Here is a 20874-nt window from a genome sequence, read left to right as displayed (position 1 = left end):
GATAGATATAAAATGTAGGGTCTCGCAGCGCATACTTGGAAAATCCTATCGTAAAGACCGCCATATTGCACACATTTGCTTGAACATGCATCACTTTTTAGATATTATTTATTTATATTACATTGAAAACATTTCATTCTGGACACAATTGCATATAAAAACAACGATAAACTGCTATGAGTATTTATTTTCTTATCATACATATATGAAATCGGTATATCAGCACAGTAATTACCGATCAATAGAGAAATATACAAAGGTTATATAACGAAGTGTCCATTATGATTCTGGTTCCCTAATATTCTCCTGTAAGACGTTTTGCCTTAACTTTGTTGCAATTCTTGAACTAATATGAAGTGTACAGAACAGAGTCAAAAGTGTTACTGAATACAAGCATCGCTATATTATTATTTAGTAATGATTATTCATTGATCTGAACTTATAACATGTATTAACTTTTGTTTCGAAATAGAAGTAAAGATGTGCATTGTATAGACGGTAAAGATTTGTATTCATACTTGCTCTTTTTTGTCGCCTCTTTTTCCATCATTGACATTTAAACTTCCTCCATATCTTTAAAGCAATAAACTTGCAAGACAGGTATGCTTTCGCTGAAGATTTCTAATAAACACGTCTATCCGAAATTCGAGATCAACAAGTTTTGTATAACACACCTTTAGCTTTGAAAATGATAACATTTATAAAGACCCACGCCTGAAAATGTACAGTTATTATGCTAACATTGGGATAACAATATTGTAGTTTTTCGCTGATGTAGTTAAACCTGGTATATCATTCCCGTCAAAACCAGGCCACGAAGCGAAGTTACACAATTAATAACTGTTATGTGTTTCATTTTGCTTCTGTAACTTGGCAATTTTATTGTTCATAATTATTTCTGCTGTTTTGATATCATGTAAATGCTTGAGGAAACATTATCTATTTCATAATCGATAAACAAACTTTACAAAATGGGATTTCACGAACACAGAAAGGGACCTCTTGGTTTCTCGAGCATAATGAAATGTGACGTCTTTGAAGAAGAAAGAGTGAATACTAAGATGTATTTTCCTTTTGTGAGACTCTCATTGAAAACTCAGCTCTTTTGTATAAACGTTTGCTAATGTTTGGTGTTATTGTAATAAACTATTTCATAGAATTAAGGTTGTTGATTGGCAGAAAATATTTAAAACTGGAATAAATGACCGAAATTCTTCCGACGAAGCCTGTGTGTGTCAATTGTATGCATTGGATGGTTATAACCTCAAAGGATTTTTATGTTATCACTATTGCAACAGTTACCACATGATACAAAAGGGGGAAATCTCGCGCGACTGGAGTTTCAGATTTAGCACCGACGAGAGAGTTCTTGTAAAAATGATCCATACAGTATATCATTTTCATCCTCTTTAACATTTCCTGTTAGATTATTTATAAGAAACTTAGCGTGATTTGGCCAAATTACCACACAGTATAGTCCGTTGGCCAAACACTAACATATTGGCCTTTGAAAATTGCATTACATGTCTGCGTCCACAGAATTCGTTGAAGTAACTCTGATATGTTGACGTTGTTTCCAAAACGAAAATATTTCAGGGTCTCTTAAGCAACTATGTACTGCATAGCAACGTACTCTACTACTAATACTCCTACTACTACTACTACTACTACTACTACTACAGAAGGAAACGCAAAAAAGATACGTGAGTCATACATTCCGATAAATGCATAATTTGTATTGTCTTTATTTTCTCGGAACTGCTCTTTCATGTCATTTATCAACACTATATTCATCAATCGAGTGGACAAAAGGGTAATCATACGGCACTGTTTCACTGTTCCCTAGTTGGCTCAAATTATTGTTTTTGTTACAACTCATTTTAACGTTGCGAAAACTACATGATATAGTTTGCACCAAAAATACTGATCTTGTTCAACCTTTCTTACTCAAGTGTATCTTAATATTCGATTAACGGCTTTAGATTTTCATTTTGCACACATTTTGCAAAGATTTATCACTCTGATTGCTGCATGTATTTGTTTGGTTATTTTTAGACTTCTATTCCACGTTAGTACAAATAAAACAATCATACACTAAATAATACATGTGCTTTAATTTAATTTTGAGCAATACTGCTCGTCATATAAATTTGAAATTCATCTCTTATCATTTCACATTTTTTGTTTTACCATCTTCAATATTTTTTTTTACTATGCTCACTCTATTTATCTCTCTCTCTCTCCCTATCTCGATATCATGCATTTCCTGTCCTTTCTTTATTGTAATTTTCTGCCATGTTATTATGAAATAATTACTTAATCAACTGTCGCCATGAATACGTTCACTTCATACTGATTACTGTTTTCCTTTTCTACGTATTATCTCATAATAATGAATATATATTGAAGCTAACATCATCTGAGAAGAGCGGGTAGCTTATACATGTATATTTAACGGGTGAAAAAGGTTATTTTCTCATTGTTATTTTTTTTTCTGGAAAAGCTTGAACTGGAGATAAATAAAACTGTTTCACAGTTGATATTCATTAAAATATTCTTTCTCCACAGAGTACACTTTCCTATAAATAATCTTGAACAAGGTGTAAATAATATAGAGTTTAGAACATAACGAAAACCTGCATATACCTTGATAAACGTTTGTATATCTTCTCTCAATTAAACTATTTGTACAAATTCTCTGAAAGAGCAGCACACTTTCATGCAATTCTAAATATATGACAGGCATTGCAAATGTGAAATAACGTGCACTATAATAAGTTTCATAACGTGTATCTTATCGAAAATCAAGAGACTAAAGGATTAAGAATTACACAATATCTACTTCTAAAATCTCATCTTAAATGAACAGTTTGGAACAAAACACAATGAGTGCATGGAGCAATGTCAATTATGACATCTCATCCTGCTTTTTTCAACTCTACTGCGAATCTTAAATAGACAAACCCTGGAAGGAAAATCTGCACTAAACTGAAACTTCAGTATCACAATATTTAGTTATGTTTTGTCCTGTTCCTGAACTTTTAATTGATTTCAGCCTTTGTTTCTAAAAGAAAACAATAAAGTGGGAATAGTGTAGGTGATGTGTTTCATCAACTGTGCTGCTCAAGTGCTAATTTTTGTACCCAGATTGAATGCAGTTTGCACATTCCTCAATATTTATGATACTTTCTTTAGATTATCATCGTGTTGTATTTTCTTTTTATGTTATACCTCTCATGGATTTACCTTTGTGTTAAACCTTCGTCAATGATACCCAGGGCGGCCAAATAATCTCAAGCGCTTCCCTTTACGTATCACTCAGATTTCACTTCTGTCCGCTCGGCAAGCATTGATTTGGGAGACAATTTACCAATTGGTTCCAGTCGTTCGGTGGTTATTCCCGGTATTTTCCCTGGGTCTTCTTCCACCAAATATACTATAAACCTTGTGTAGGATATCATGTGCTCAAAACTGGCGTTAAGCCCATAAAATTCAAGCAAATATACGTCTTTTCTTCTGTACCTGTGAAAAATGCGAAACTAATTAACTCCACTTTTTTACGTGCATTTCCATCTAATTTAAAGTCATCTAACATTTCACCAATTAACATTCTGAGATTTATTTTTTATTTGCATGTTTCATCTTTTTGTACCATTTCTTTCTGGCCGCGATTAAATTTTACAACAATTGTACCAAATACTGATCAACGAAAATTGATTTGCCTCTTTTCACTTCATTTTTCTCGCCGTTTTATATATTATTTTACTATATTTAATATTTGTGTGTGTGATTTAGTTTTCTAGCGTGGCTTTTTTATAGTTAAATCTCTACGATGTCTACTGGTTGGCAGTTTTATAGTGATGTCTAGACATTAAGCCGAATATATGTGGCATCATGTCCTACGAAGTCACATTACCATGATACCAGACCTACCAGTCCTAACAATAACCTTTTAATGCAGAGCGCCAGTCAAAGCAGTTGCTAATACTTCCTTTATTAGTCTTGTTCTGACCTCAGCTGGGGTCTAAAACATTTGTGGGAGCACTAATAGCGACTGTGAAGTTGCAGACAGTGATGTGATTAAATGTTCTCAACGAATCGTTTCTTAATGGTTTCTTTTCCTTAGAAGGGTAGGTACGGCGTCGTGCTTACATCTTTATGTCTGCGTTTCTTACAGGTAAAACGGAGCGAAGATAAAAAGGTCAAGTGATATAATCTTTGTCATGGTGCTCTGACACTACTTAGATTCGTAAAAAAATTTGAGTCACATGTTTAATTTACTAAATTCCGTTGTCGCCTTCCCATTATTTCAATTTTATTTTATCTTTAGGTTTCACGAACTGCACTTTTCCGCACTTAACGACCTTTCTTCCAAGAGGGCTGTAAATTATAACATGCATTGATCATTTAACTGTTCCAGCATGACTTTTTTATTCACTTTCAGCTCTGATGTTTCCTTTTTCATTGTAATGCTTTATTACTTTAAAATATATGTGGCTAACTACTACTTGAAAAGGAGTTAGTTATAGGTAGAGGAATCAGATATCATAGAATCGGCACCCCATATTTATTTCTTCCGGAAAGCATTTTAGTGTACTCCATTGCATTTCGTACATGTTTAAATACATCAAGACTACCTTACTGATGTAAAGCAATTATTTGCACAAATCCAAGTAAACATTCAGCGTCTGATACATTGCATATTCTGAAAACAGTTCTATTAGAATAAACTGAGTTGATTTTGTGTGCAGACCATGCCAACACACACCTGTGTGATATGTTATCCTACATATAAACCAAGACACTGATATTAATTAATAACTTATTCTCCGTTTAGGCTTAAATGTTACTTTATATTGAATACAACAGACGTCTAACCTAGGGGGAAAGGCTAGACAACTAATAATGCAATTCTTAGGAATTAAACTGTAGCCTTATTTGGTACAATAACATCTTAAAGAAGGAAATGTCACTTAGACAATATATCAGACATTTATTTTATCTAGCATTATTAAAAATAATTATACATTGCGTCTAGTACAATAATTCGCTCAAACAATTAATCTGGAGTAATTATTTCACTTTTGTGCAAGTCAGATAGAATATGAAATGTTTTTTATATCAATGGGTCAATGACATACACACTTTAGGATAAGTGAGTGTCATCCACTCATTTGTTTGTTCGTTTCCTATTATTGTTAGATTTCAACCTGCTGAGAATCGTGCTATATGTAATAGTTTGCCTTAGAGCAAAACATTTATTATCCTCGGCATAAAGTACCAGATCTAGGGCCTTACCATAGTTCCTGAACGTACAAATTAAAATATTTTATATTGAGAATGATCAGTATATATTTTATTTAGCAATTCGTTTCAATAACAGCTGAGAATTGTCGCAATCACTGTGCTAGAGTCTGAATGTCTTCCGATCTAGGTACTACTGTGTGCTTCCCGAAAGAGCATACGTTATCAAACCAGGCATCGAACTATTAGAGCGGTAATGAACATCATAGGAGACAAATGTATTATATAAAAAATAAGAGCTCACCATAAGGATTCATCTCAGTATTATCCTTCTTTGACATAATTTTATTTGTAAATACCAATTTGATTTAATAGTAGTAGAATTCAAAATATTGGATTTATAACAAATGCAATCGAGGGTAAAATCTTTGGCCAAAATAGTTACCAAGTGTGTAACAAAAGTCTAGGATCTAGTTGTGTAACACGAAGGTATGATTTACAAGCTGATGCGTCAAACATCAACTTATATTCAAGTTTAAATCTTATTAAAATCCAGTATAGTTGGAGCAATACCAGCTAGTTTGCTACCCGATCTATGTTTGCCACAACAGGTTTGAAATTTAGCTCTTTTTCGACGTTTATCTTCGAGGTATCTAATATGTGGAAGTATTGTTAGTTTACTGCCAAAAATACATAAAGATACGGTTCCTGTACAAACAGGGACAAGAGAAACATTAAGATGCATCTAGGGATTGACACAATTTAAACCCTTTTTATTTGCTCACTTCTAACTGTACATAACACATAATAGTATTAAATCATTAAACTTATATCTGACGTTGGCAACTGAGGCTAACAATGTGCTGTCCCTAAGTATAAACGCAACTCGATGATTAATTGCGGACATGGTAGTATCAACAATAACTGTGAAATTTCTAAGATATTTATTAACCCATCAAGACTAGTTTTAATAAGTAATTCATTATACAGTACATCCACATGGTGTGATAAGCCTTATGAGAGTCATAAACAACTAATGATATATACGCTTTCTTTTGGAAAGCTACAGATCATCTGATATTCAACTATTCTTCTCTGGTGTCCGAATCCACATCGATGGTCTGAGAAGTTTGCTAAACTCAAGGCAACGTATGAGTCTATCATTTATCAGTCGTTCCAAGGTTTTTCACATGCAGCTTGTAAGTGATATGGTACAGTACTTGGAAGAGTCTGTATGATCGTTTTCAGGGTTAGGTACTAGTACCGTGACTGCTTCGCGCATGAGAGGCTTGAAGTTGCCAGTTTCTCAAATTGTCTATAATCTTTTAAGCTGCGTATTACAATCTGTATTCAATAGTTGTTTCAGAAGTTGATAGTATATATTGTGAATAGATTTAAAAAGTAAAGGAACCAATCTTTTATGCTTGCAATACGGCTAAAGTCTTCAAAATAGTTCTCCTGAGAGGAATTTTTGCGGAATCTTTCGGCTAATGTATTTAAACGTTCTTGCAATGTAGTGTCTATTTCATCAGATTTAAGTCCTTGATACAGCGATGTTTACGTTTGTCCGAGAGTTTTACTACCGTATTCCATTTAATTTAGAGATGCAGTGTCTAAATTTTGTTCCTCTTGTTGTCTCTAATAGTACAGTTTTTATTTAGATTTTTGCTGTTGTATTCGAGCTGAAATGTTGACGGACCTTTTTCTGCTTGTGTTAGGTTCATTAAAATAATCATCAAAATCACAGATGCCTTAATATTGTATCTCCAACAAAGTCGGGCAGTATCTTAGTTAAAAGAGTATTGGATTTACTATGGTATGGATAATATCTGCTCTCAAATTCGATTTTCATAGGGATTGAAATGCTTACAAATCTGCCTTATTCAATACCTTCCTTTCTCTAGCCCTTTACAATTGTGAATAATGGATCATGTAGTGCCTGTCATAAATATCAAGCAAAAAAGGCAGACTGCAGATGGCCAGGTCCACCAACATTTGAGATCATGTAACAGTATGCAGGTAGGTGTACACTTTGCCAGTTAAATAGGATAGATTGTGTTTGAAGGATACTTCCAACTACTTCCATCTTTTATTGATGTTTTAACGGCGCCAATGTGTATAGTGACAGTTAAAGTCGCCAGATGAAACAAAAGCTCTTGGCAACTATTCAGTAAGATGGGGCAGGCTCAGTTTGGTTGATGGCGTCGTTCGAATGAGATATATTGAGCAGAGTAAAAGAGATGTGTGCATGGTCACAAAAACTACTATAGCATATAATGCATATCAAGAATAGTTTGGACGATGAGATTTGCTATTTATAACTATCGAGGCTACTTCAGCGACCTTATATGTATTTTTAAAACGACAGTTTGGGACAGTAGTTTCATTATTTATGATGATGGACACCTCTCCAAAAAACTAAGCTGTATTTTAAACTGTTGTTGACGGTTAAAAAATTTGTAAGACTTACTCTACAGTTTTCCTTGGAGAAATTTTCAAGAGGCGGAGAGTTGCGTGGGTCATTTTCGTTAATTAGAAGGTTTGTATCAGCAATATTAGTCTTCAGGCATCTTAAATTCCATCTTTTATGATATTATTCATATTTATGGAGGTAGCGAAAGTTGAAATTTCTGGGAGTTGTCCATGGTGAGACATTAGAGGGATATCCAGTGTCCATAATCTCCTGATTTAGCACTAAATATGATTGCCAGATCCTTTCAGAAATCAAGCGGATTACTTAATTCTATCTTTATTTCGTTTTAATCATGTATACGAAGTGGCTCCATGGTTCTGCTGTTCCTTTGATGGACCAGATCTGTTATTACGCCCACTGATTCTAGTGGTTTGCTGCTGGTGTTTTTAAATTTTTATATATGATTTTGTTTCATTTCATTATACGGTAACGTTTGGTTTCGCATTTCTCATATTGGTGGAAGGGTAGATTGCCATTTCTGCTTTACTGCAAATTTGGGTAGTTTCAAACAGGGGGAGTTTTTGGAGGTGTCAAGCTGTTAACTTTGTATCACCCTTTAGCCATACACTATATTGGTACAGATAGAAACTGATGAAGTGTTTTAATTTCATCTTTTCCTTCGCTGAGATGACGTAGGATTTCCACAAACTTTGCATCATCAGGGAAGCGGGACGTACCATCTTGACACTCATATCCGCATCTGATGCAGGCTGGTTTCCTCTTGCAACCTTCTTCGTGTTGGCTATTTTATCTTCAGTGAAAGTAACACAAAGGAATGGAAATTATACGGTCGGATGAGCTATTCAAAAACTCGCCTCTGATCGATATAGGTAAATTAATACATTAGAAAAGCACAATGAATTATTTGTAAGAATCAAATGTTGATTCGTTTTATTTAAGAGACTTATGAGAGATTAAATTTTTGATCATCTCAGTTTCAATGCAACCATCAAAGTCCAGACCGCACTAATCTAATGGGTGATGTTAACAGATTATTGTGGAATTCCGTAAGCTGTGTCCATTAACCGCTTTGAGCGAAGCAGATCAACGTCATCAGTTTTCCTGCTCCATTCTTCAATTAATGTATTGGATATAAGGTCTTTTGCAACCTTGGACTGCAGCCAAGTCCTTAAGTGCCTTAGAGATAACGAAAGGTGATAGCTTGGCTTTTGATTCTCCTCATTTAATTTAACACCGAGAAATTATTGCCGTTTCTATAACTCCATAAGATGTTCAATGAACAATGTATGTTTCTTTAATCATCCGTTAAACCAAATAAATTTTAAGATAGCCCTGACGCTTGGACTGAAAATCCGACTGAAAAGATAGGGTTCTTCTGATCACTCGTCTGGACAATGCTGTGACCAAAGTAGTAGCGTTTTGCAGCATCTCAACTACCAGGCTAATCTCTTCCACCGACTTGGGTCACAACCCACGGCAAAAGGGTTCATTCCAATCAGTAGACTCTTAGAATATTCATGGTCACGCATCGAGCCTATTTTAGAATCCCCATTCTATAGGGAGCGGTCATTGTTCAGATATATGTCCCTTCTGATTATTCCGTTTAATGCAGCATCTAGGTTCGTTTCTGTATATAAAGGTAAGAGTAAATGGGACATCTAAGTGATATTTAGCTAATCATCCTATAAAGCATCTATTCTATTTATTTTTACAGGGAAAACACATGTTTATTACACATTGTGAATATCTGTTACTGTTACATAGTCATCTTCAGTACTCATCTTTACTGTTAAATTCATCCCATTTGTATTGGCTCATTAACTTTATATGAAACAATGAAACCATGATAAATATTTTGAGTATTAAAGACTCTAGCAAACAATTTGTAATGAAATAAAAATTAAAATTACTGTTATAAACTGTTTTCCTTTTCTGTGGTTTCAAACCAGCAAACAGCTTCTGATTCATTCGATATATGTAAATCTAACTTCCTATTTATCCAAACAATTTATAGTTATTCATATTTCTATTGTTCCTGGGAGTTATTGTAATTTAAGAACATTTAAAGGGATCATTTTGTCCCTGCCACCATTTTAATTCATCCTTAATTTGATTATATTTGTGTAAATATAAAGATTCTAACAGCTGTCAGGAAGTAAAACGGTCACTGTTTCATTCTTTTTAATATTGTTTTAAAAGAGTTTGTTACAGAGCTCATCATCAATAGCGTAATGTCCAACAACACAATCTACTATTTGCATTCAAATGGATACTTTTCCAATCATAACCAGAATAAATAGCTGATTGTTGCCATTCTTTTAATTCTGTTCATAAACTGTGAAGTAATCTAGAAGGAAAGAAATAACAAATTAGTGAATTGAGCACATTGTATCTTTAGAGTGACACGGCGCTTTCTAAAAGACATTCCAAAATTGGACTGCACGAGGAACAGACAGTTCGACACTTTCTTTAATAAGGCTGGTATGACCCATATTCTTCGCGGATTAATGGACACGTTCAACAGCTGAATAAAACAATTAACAACAACAACACGAGTATTCTCAAATAACCGAAAATTAAAATTATCAAATGATTAATGCAAATACTTCAAGGAGGTATGAGAGAATAATGTACGTTAAAGTGTATGTTAAACAATGATATAGATAGTACTGAACGGTATGATGAGCAAGGTTTATTGTCATTTATGCTCCACGTCCGAATAAATCCCACCCAATAAAATACGTAAGGGTACTACCATGAGGATGTATAGGTTATGTGATCGTTTTATCATATCGCCTATCATGCTTCAAAGGCAAAAGAAAATCAGTACATTTTGTAAATTTAAAATGTCAAACCACGTGTCTTTTCAAATCTAATCCTTGTATGTCAGTCAAATTTTTATTTCTAATATTACGAAGTTATTCTGCACAAAATAGACCGAGCCATAACGAACACTTAAAAATAGTACTAGTAGCTACCTGGCAATGCGCTCAGCAGTAAGAGGTTAATGTTAGGACTGGATGGCCTGGTGTCAGGTTAATGTGACTGGTTGGGACATCATGCTACACGTCTGCGGCATCATACGCCAGTTCTAGACATCACTATAAACTGACACACTGCAGACATCGTAACGATATGACTGAAAACATTTTAGAGCTACGTTCAAAAAATCTAAAATCACACACACACAAACACACACACACACACACACACACAAGTATCCTTCCTCGAATGTAGAAAAAGCATTACCACGGCAAACAGAAACTGGTTTAGTATTAACTTATTGAACGTGACTGCTATTGGTTGTCATCGTTAGCAGTAGACAAACAAAGACGAAAAGGAAGAAACAAAAACAACTGCAGATCTAGCAGCATCCATCCAATATAAAACAGATTTTAAATTGAAGTGATATCATATACTGAATCTATGATCACTTGAAGATTACGGAGATATAGGGGTTGGTAGATATTGGAAGTATGGAGTTAATATAAAAATTCATTTGAAAATTGTCCAGGTCTCCTCTTTTTCAAATGACCGCCCAAAACAACACAAAAAAACAGAACTATATATCAAGATATTCACTTACTTTATCGACGGAAAACATCGCGTCAGCTTCCCTGTGGCGTCATGACCCATTGTACGCACCCTTCAATATTTAAGTGGAAGCTTATATAAAATAATATTGAGAGAACTGAGTACAAATACCAAATAAATGTGTACTAAAGTGACTGAAATAAGACAAAACCGTACATGTCTCGAATATTAAAACAAGAACAAATGGGAAAAATATTTTCAAATTATTTTTGAAACATTAAATCATACATATTTATTATTTTAACAACGCATTAAAGAACTGGGAGAAGTTTTAAGTCGTTTTGCTTGAGTGGTATGTTACGATCTGTGAGTCATGTAAGTATATACCATCCCCAACCCACCACCATACAATAATAGGCAGCTTTATTGCTTGCCACGAAATAATTGTAAAGGTTACATAAGTTTAGAATCTGTAGCGTACCTGCATAGACCTTAACATAACATTTGAGATACTGGTATTTGATGTAACAGATCAATCATATGGGGCTTAAAATGTGTTATGTTATGCAAGCCATAAATTATGTTTGAAAAATGTTTATGGAAAATGGAACTGCCCAGTTCTGATAAAAGTATACAAATGCTAGCAATTTTGACAAGCATTATTTTTTAATGATTATGCTGCTTCAGACAATCGATCATTCCTTTATTAACTGATGAAATAAATTAGGTACATTGACAATATATAAACAATACCAGCTATATCTTAACTAACTTTAATTTTAGTCGAAGCGTATTTCGTCTTGCTTTCAGTTCAAGTCTGTAATAGTTCTGAATGAGATATTTCCTAACATTCATAATCAGAGCAAGGATGGCGGTTTTAAGAGGTTCGGATTTTATTTCAAGGCGATGACTAACAAGGTACAGATTTTACATCATGGAGATAACATCAAATGTACTGTTCAAACTTAAAATATACATAATGGAATCACAACGTTGGAAATTACCTCTAATTGATCGAGTCTTTATGTTAGGAAATCCCAGTTACTTTTTAGAGGGAACTCAATTAGTATCCATGACAAAGCATGAAAAAGTTTAAAAGAGTAAGGAAGTTTATAACTTGTGGAATACATTTTTGAACACAAACATAATACTGTTTGAAACGTTTAATCATTCACGTGGGCGGAGTTAGTCACAAGTGAGGCGTTATTGATCTAAAGAAAAAAACATAGAAAATGGAACAACCCAAGGTCAAGACATCTAGGAAGGCAGTTTAGTATAAACACAATACAACAAACAGGCGCCATTTTGAGGCATAATATTTTCTTGGGTCCACTCTCTGAAAGTTCTGCCAGCAACTTATATTCATCAATCGGTTGAAAAATTTATAGTGAGTATACCGTGAATAATATCAATAATAACTAAATCATGCTGGCTTTTCTTCTAACTTATTTTGTTTTGGTGTTGTTTTAACACAAACGGTCTCTTTTCAGGTAAATATTTTCTCATGATTATAACCTTATCGGAGACTTTAACATATGTCAGTTGTTTCTTTCAAGGTGAAAAGATGAAATGTATAGGGTCAAGATCATGACATATCACTAAATATGACACGCAAGATAACTTTTCCTTATTTGTTTTGTATGATGAGTTTGAATCCAGTTGTCACATTCCTTTACATTCTATGCGTTGACTTAGATAATACTCTTCTGACGTTTTTAACTTCATGGAATAATAATAACTGAAGACATACAATACCGTTGCACAATCATCTGCAACATATTTCCCATTTTTATTACTATGTTCGAAAATAGTATTATTTAAGTAATCATTCATTGTACTAATAATAATATTTTATATGTAAGAATCTGCGTCAAATTAATGTCGTATAATTAAGTTTTTGATAAAGATATTAAGTTATTAATTGCTGGTATACATGTTAAATTACTATTTTGTTTAAACAGCTGGAAGTAAGAAAGAAAATCAATTTCATTTTTTGACTTTAGATTCAAGGACTTATTAAACAAGCGAATGGTTTTCACTAACATAACCACAGAGTGAAAACTAAATTAAATGCGTTAACCATGCAACAAATATTATCATCGTGCCAGGCTTGAATTGACAATCATGACACATGTTGAATGCATTACTAAATACGGGACACGGATCGTCATGATATTCGAAGTATTAGGAGATCATTTTGGAGTAAATAAAGAATATTTTCAATGGCACTATACCGATATTGATAAAAGTTATGTACGTCTCATAATGTTATAAGAAATAAATATCATCGTATTGATAAAATAAAATAGGTGAAGTTTCTTTAAAAACACTCGTATTGAAGGTATTTGTTTCTCATAACCATTTACAACATCACAACACATGACTATACATACAGAAAATCAAAGAGTGCAACAGGCAAAGAGAGAAAATCAGGATGTACAGAAAAGATTTTAGCAGGCAGTTGGATCATCCAAATTCTCCAAATTTCTTTGTTGATCTAAATTATTATCAACGGTGAACTCACGATGAAGATCTCCACATAGTTTAACCGACATTTTATTTTTCTTGAGAGAGGATGAACAGTAAATACAGCAGTTTATATGGGTCAAAATTTCCAGTATTTGATTGTTAACTGAGCACTTTTGCCACAATAAAGACAATCAGGCACTTATGCAATCACTCCTGTAATTCTCGTATTCAGAAGTATGAATAATATCCTTTAAATAAATACAACGAATACTAAATGCTAAGACAGTGTTCACCCAGATTGTTGCATTTATTACACGCGTCAGTTCTTAAAGATCTTTGATTTAAAAGAGGATGGGATCCGAACTTTAAAGCAATATTTTACGACAGAGCCTGTTGCTCCAAAAACCATTTTAGAGCTTGTTTGACGAGTCAGACATAACTGTCTTTTAAAACGCTACAATTTGTCGTTTGGGAAGATGTATTGTAACGACTAAGCGGGTGGGTGGAAAAAAACTTCCCTAGGTTTTGACATATTCCTCATCAGTCAGAAAAGATTATACAAAAGACATAAACGCATGTACAAACAATGCCATAGATAGAACGTTAAATAATTCTATTTTGGCTAAGAAAGCAACACTATCCAAAATAATGAATAACTTAAAACTGAAAAAAAGATCAAAGTAACACAAAAAATGTATATGCCTTACAAAACAGACACGTTTATATGTAAAAGGTAACCTAATTCGGGTGCAGGCAGTAACAATACAGCATTGTATCACTTAACAATGATTATTGATGTACCATAATTAAGACCACATTGACTCGAGTCACAATTATTAATTCTGAATCTGTGACAGTACCCACAAATGAAGTCTAATTTAATTTTAGAATATTTTATCTGCTCCAATTTTCCTGGGGTTTTGTATATTTTAAAATATTTGGATAGTTCATGCACAATATATAAAACTATATTTCATTTTCAAATCGTGACGTTTCCAGCAATAATTAACGACCTTTCTTGGAAACATGCTCATAACAATCCACCTTATTCTTTTCAAGCATAATTACAGATAAGTAATCAAATTACAGCATAAATTTTTAGTGTTACAAATTGACCCATATTTTCCTTCATGAAGACATAACACAATAGTTGATGCATTCGATTAGTTACTTTGTTTGGTTTGATGAGTATATGATATTTAACGATACTTTCAACATATTATTGATTATGTCAAAACAAACAATTGGTTGCTAAGTGCCGTTCATAACGACAAGTCGAGGCAGCCGGCCAACCCGCGACTGTTGTATTTCGATTCCAATGCTCTAGCAACTGGGCTACCGCCACTTATCGGTTACGTTTGTGACACATTTGTTTCTGTTCAAACCGTTATTTGATGTAACAGATCAATCATATGGGACTTGAAATGTGTTATGTTATGCAAGCCATAAATTATGTTTGAAAAATGTTTATGGCAAATGGAACTGCTCAGTCAATTCTGGTAAAAGTATACAAATGCGGGCAATTTTGACAAGCATTATTTTTTAATGATTATGCTACTTCAGACAATCCATCATCCCTTTATTAACTGATGAAATAAATTAGATATGTTGAAAATATATAAACAACAACACCTATTGCTTAACTAACTTTAATTTTAGTCGGAGCGTATTTAGTCTTGCTTTCAGTTCAAGTCTGTAATAGTTCTGAATGAGATATTTCCTAACATTCATAATTAGAGCAAGGATGGCAGTTTTAAGAGGTTTGGATTTTATTTCAAGACGATGCCTAACAAGGTACAGATTCTAAATCATGGAGATAACATCAAATGTACTCTTCAAACTTAAAATATATAGAATGGAATTACAACGTAGGAAATTATCTCTATTTTATCGAGTCTTTATGTTATGATCTCCCTGTTATTTTTAGAGGGACCTCATTTAGTATCCACGACAAAGCATGCAAAAGTTTAAAAGAATGAGGAAGTTTATAACTTGTAGAGTACCTTTTGAACCCAAACATAATACTATTTGAAACGTTAGATCATTCACGTGGGCGGAGTTAGTCTCAAGTGAGGCGTGATTGATCTAAACAAATATACATAGAAAATGGATCATTCCGCTACACCTCTTGGAACAACCCAAGGTCAAGACAGCTAGGAAGGCAGTTTGGCATAAACGCAATTCAACAAACAGGCGCCATTTTGAGGTATAATATTTTCTTGGGTCCACTCTCTGAAAGTATCTGTCAGCAACTTATATTCATCAATCGGTTGAAAAGTTTACAGTGAGTATACCATGAATAATATCAATAATAACTAAATCATGCTGGCTTTTCTTCTAACGTATATTGTTTTGGTGTTGTTTTAACACAAACGCTCTCTTTTCAGGTAGATATTTCCTCATGATTATAACTTTATCAGAGCCTTTAACATATGTCAATTGTTTCTTTCAAGGTGAAAAGAGGAAATGTATAGAGTCAGAATCATGACATATCACTAAACATGATACGCAAGATAACTTTTCCTTATTTGTTTTGTATGATGAGTTTGAATCCAGTTGTCACATTCCTTTACATTCCATGCGTTGGCTTAGATAAAACTCTTCTGACGTTTTTAACTTCACGGAATAATAATAACTGAAGACATACAATACCGTTGCACAATCATCTGCAATATATTTCCCATTTTCATTACTATGTTCGAAAATGGTATTATTTAAGTAATCATTCATTGTACTAATAATAATATTTTATATATAAGAATCTGCGTCAAGTTATCATCGTATAATTACGTTTTTGATAAAGATATTAAGTTATTAATTGCTGGTATACATGTTAAATTACTATTTTGTTTAAACAGCTAGAAGTAAGAAAGAAAATCTATTTCATTTTTGACTTTAGATTCAAGGACTTATTAAACAAGCGAATGGTTTTCACTAACATAACCACAGAGTGAAAACCAAATTAAATGCGTTAACCATGCAACAATTATTATCATCGTGCCAGGCTTGAATTGACAGTCTTGACACGTGTTGAATGCATTACTAAATACGCGACGCGGATCGTCAAAACTTTCGAAGTATTAGCAACTAATTTTGGAGTAAATAAAGAATATTTTCAATTGCACGATACAGTTAATGATAAAGGTTATGTACGTATGGTAATCTTATAAGAAATAAATATCATCGTATTGATAAAATAAAATGGGTGAAGTTTCTTTAAAAACACTCGTATTGAAGGTATTTGTTTCTCATAACCTTTACAACATCACAACACATGACTATACATACAGAAAATCAAAGAGTGCAATAAGGATGTACAGAAAAGATTTTAGAAGGCAGTTGGACCATCGAAAATCTCCAAATTTCTTTGTTGATCTAAATTATCATCAAAGGTGAACTCACGGTGAAGTTCTCCACATAGGTTAACCGACATTTTATTTTTCTTGTGAGAGGATGAACAGTAAAGAAAACAACTTTCCATGGGTCAAAATTTGAAGTATTTATTGTTAACTATGAACTTTTGCCAAAATAAAGACAATCAGGCACACATACAATCACTCCTGTAACTCTCGTATTCAGAAGAATGAATAATATCTTTAAAATAAATACAACGGATCATAACGCTAAGACAGTGATTACAAGCAAAATTGGAGCAGATATAATATTCTAAAATTAAATGGGACTTTTCTGTGGGTACTGTCACAGATTCAGAATTAATAATTGTGACTCGAGTCAATGTGGTCTTCATTATGGTACATCAAAAATCATTGTTAAGCGGTACAATCTGTATTGTTACTGCCTGCAGCCGAATTAGGTTAACTTTTACATAGAAACTTGTCTGTTTTGTAAGGCATATACATTTTTCGTGTTACTTTGATCTTTTTCTTCAGTTTGAACTTATTCATTATTTTGGATAGTTTTGCTTTCTTAGCCAAAATATAATTATTTAACGTTCTATCTATGGCATTATTTTTACATGCGTGTATGTCTTTTGTATAATCTTTTTTGACTGATGAGGATTATATCGAAACCTAGAGCAGTTATTTTTCCACCCACCCGCTTAGTCGTTACAATACATCTTCCCAAACGATAAAATGTAGCGTCTTAAAAGACAGTTATGTCTGACTCGTCAAACAACCTCTGAAATGGTTTTTGGAGCAACAGGCTCTGTCGTAAAATATTGCTTTAAAGTTCGGACCCCATCCTCTTTTGAATCAAAGATCTTTAAGAAATGACGCGTGTAATCAATGCAACAATCTGGGATTTTGTATATTTTAAAGTCTTTGGTTGTTTCATGCACAATGTATAAACTATATTTCATTTTCAAATCGTGACGTTTCCAGCGGGTAATTAACGACCTTTCTTGGAAACATGCTCATAACAATCCACCTTATTCTTCTCAAACATAATTACAGATTAGTAATCAAATTACAGCATAATGATGCATTCGATTAGTTACTTTGTTTGGTTTGACGAGTGTACGGTATTTAACGATACTTGCAACATATTATTGGGTATGTCAAAACGAACAATTGGTTGCTAAGTGCCGTTCATAACGACAAGCCGAGGCAGCCGGCCAACCCGCGACTCTTGCATTTCGATTCCAATGCTCTAGCAACTGGGCTACCGCCACTTATCGGTTATGTTTGTGGCACATTTGTTTCTATTCAAACCGCGTTAAGAGCTTTCATGCAATTCTTTACACATGACATATAATACGACACTTGTAAATATTTCTATAAGGTGTATTTTATCTGGATACGAAAGGTATGTAAACAGAACTTATGATTATACAATGTTTATCCAAAATACCAACAGCACAGTTTACTGCGCAGTCCATTTAGGGTATATTTGAAACAAAACACAAAAGTAAAACGGGTGATAGCAGAGCTTTTTTAATTTCTTGTTATAATTTCCTCAGGCCTTCTATCACATCACATCCAAAATACAGAGCGTATACACGATACATTTAGTTCACATTATAGTTAGTTTTAATTTATTTCTCTGTGTGCATTAAAATTGTTTAGCTTAAGTTCATAACATCAGCATGTATATTGTAAGGTTAAAGAATCTGCAAGCATGTAACAGCGACCTTTGCATTGAAACAAATTTGACATATTTGTAAACGTAATACAAACACGTATCAAAATTAGGCATTTCGAATATTCGTATCTTTCACATAACAAACATATTGCTTTACATATTAGCTTTAATCTAGAACACAATTATCTTCGGCGAATGCAATATATCTTCATCTAGTATTACCCACTCAGATATTAAATTGGAACACGTTAAATTATTAAAAGGAAAAAGAAGAAGAGAAAAAGAAAAGAGAAAAAACTGAAGACGTAAGGCAATAGCAAGTGTTTGCTTACTGTTTGACAAATACATTAATGAAAACCAATACCTTTTTGAAACCCATGCATCCCAATACATCCCGTTTGTTTCCAGAAAGAAAATTATATTTTGTGCCAACTAATAATAAACTAGAGAATAATTAATTAATAACTGACCACTTTATGAATTGTTCGTTTCTACAAACACCCGTTCTTCTCTGAGTCCATTTTTCTATAAATAGTCTCTAATTAGTTCTGAATAAAGTTTAAAGTTTAAAACATACATGTGACTGCATAGACATAGCCAAAATGTGGGATATTTTATCAGCTAAGTTATTTATGTCTTGATAGAATTTGCAAAATTACTTTTATAAAATATCGTTTAAAGAACAAATTCCATTTGTACATTTCCTTACATAAAACAGGTATTGATAAGGTCGTAAAATTGAAACTAGTTGCAGTTTACAGGAGGTATATTTTACGTGAAACGGAAGATATACAATATATATTTACCCAACAGCTACTTGACAAAAGTCATGTTAATGTTTCGGCACAATAATAGTAGAATATATGAGAAATAATAAAACAGAAATCAAAACCTAAATATACTTTCTTATCTTTTCAAGGGTCTACTGTTTCGAGGCGATCTATCAGCGCCTTATGCATCTATCAGTTGAAACAAAATGCAGTGAGTATACAAGACGCAAAGCAACTTGAGTTCACATCGTATTTTCTTTAACTCATTTCTGCTTGCTTTTGTTTCAGATCAGCACCTATTCGAAAATTAAAGCCATTAAAAGGAAAGTTTATACGAAACTCAGGGTAAGTATCTAATCATAAATATACCTCTATCTTAACTTCCAGCAAGTATGACCGTTTATTTCAGGATGATGTCGTGTTCCCCCTTGTTACTTTATTTCTTAAAGTAGCACGAAGAAAATTTTATATGCCTCCATATTCTGATATTGGTTTTACAGTCTCATCTTTCATCCATTTGCGTCATCATTTGTCCCTCACTTAATATCATGTACTTGTTTGCCATTATATCTGTTTGGCGAACCAATTAAATATAATAGAAAGACATGCTTAATGTATCCATATACTTTTTTTATAGTGATCGCTATTATTCGTCGCTTTACTTCAATATTCATATTAGTTGTCAGTGGTAAATATTATGCGATTTGTGTTAGATTTATATCTTCGGGTATTTTCTTTACATTTAATCCATCTCTGAATATTATATCATTACTTTTCTTCCTTTTTTGCATTTTCTTACACACGAATATCAGGTGTTGATTTGATCAGCTAAATTTCGCTACTTACCATTTCATTTCTGCATATTGCTATTTTATATTTTTATATATTACTAGTAAACGTAGTAGCTAGACTAACAACAAATTGGGGCTGGGAGTGGGGGATCACAATTGCAGATATACGTGTGTTAGAAAGTTGTTGCTTCGTAGTTATTTAGCCCGGACTATCAGTTTTGGAGAAGATGAAGTATAAATTGGATCAGGAGTTCTATAAGACCCAGACATTATATTGGATGCAGTGAAGCCTCTCTTTAAAACATTTCCACAATAACATATACCACTGGGGACTAATACATTAGAGGCCATCCCACCAAGCCACCGTTTGGGAAGGTGTCTTCTAATATTTATATTTGTTTTGCCATCGAGTTTTGCCTACGCTGTTTGCTTCAGATTTGTTTGTGAAAAGGGTTGACGTGTATAAATTGGTTCAATGAGGTTTTTCAAAATTAGCAATAACTTTAATAACATAATTTGTAATGTCATTGGAAGCATTTACCATCATGTAATATAATGAGGCAGCATTACAATGTATGTACAGTCTGCA

The 20874-nt window shown here is 33.3% G+C and overlaps 1 protein-coding gene across 5 annotated transcripts in view; it reads left to right on the top strand.

Annotated features, from left to right (window-relative positions):
- Positions 1–20874, top strand: part of LOC149793247 (uncharacterized) — a 68190-nt gene that overhangs the window by 14892 nt on the left and 32424 nt on the right. For 2 of the 5 annotated variants that reach the window (XM_089967208.1, XM_089967212.1), the window contains exons 1-2: positions 12496–12599; positions 19783–19839. The gene's annotated coding sequence lies outside the window, so the exon portion shown is untranslated. Of the gene's footprint in view, positions 1–12495; positions 12600–15742; positions 15966–19782; positions 19840–20874 lie in introns of those variants that run through there. The other 3 variants (XM_089967211.1, XM_089967209.1, XM_089967210.1) reach the window with 3 other exon arrangements.

Source organism: Sinohyriopsis cumingii, chromosome 8 (assembly GCF_028554795.1).
Source record: "Sinohyriopsis cumingii isolate HCF-2022 chromosome 8, ASM2855479v2, whole genome shotgun sequence".
NCBI lineage: Eukaryota > Metazoa > Mollusca > Bivalvia > Unionida > Unionidae > Sinohyriopsis > Sinohyriopsis cumingii.
Note: the sequence above shows the minus strand (reverse complement) of the source record. Positions and strands in the feature narration are given on the sequence as shown.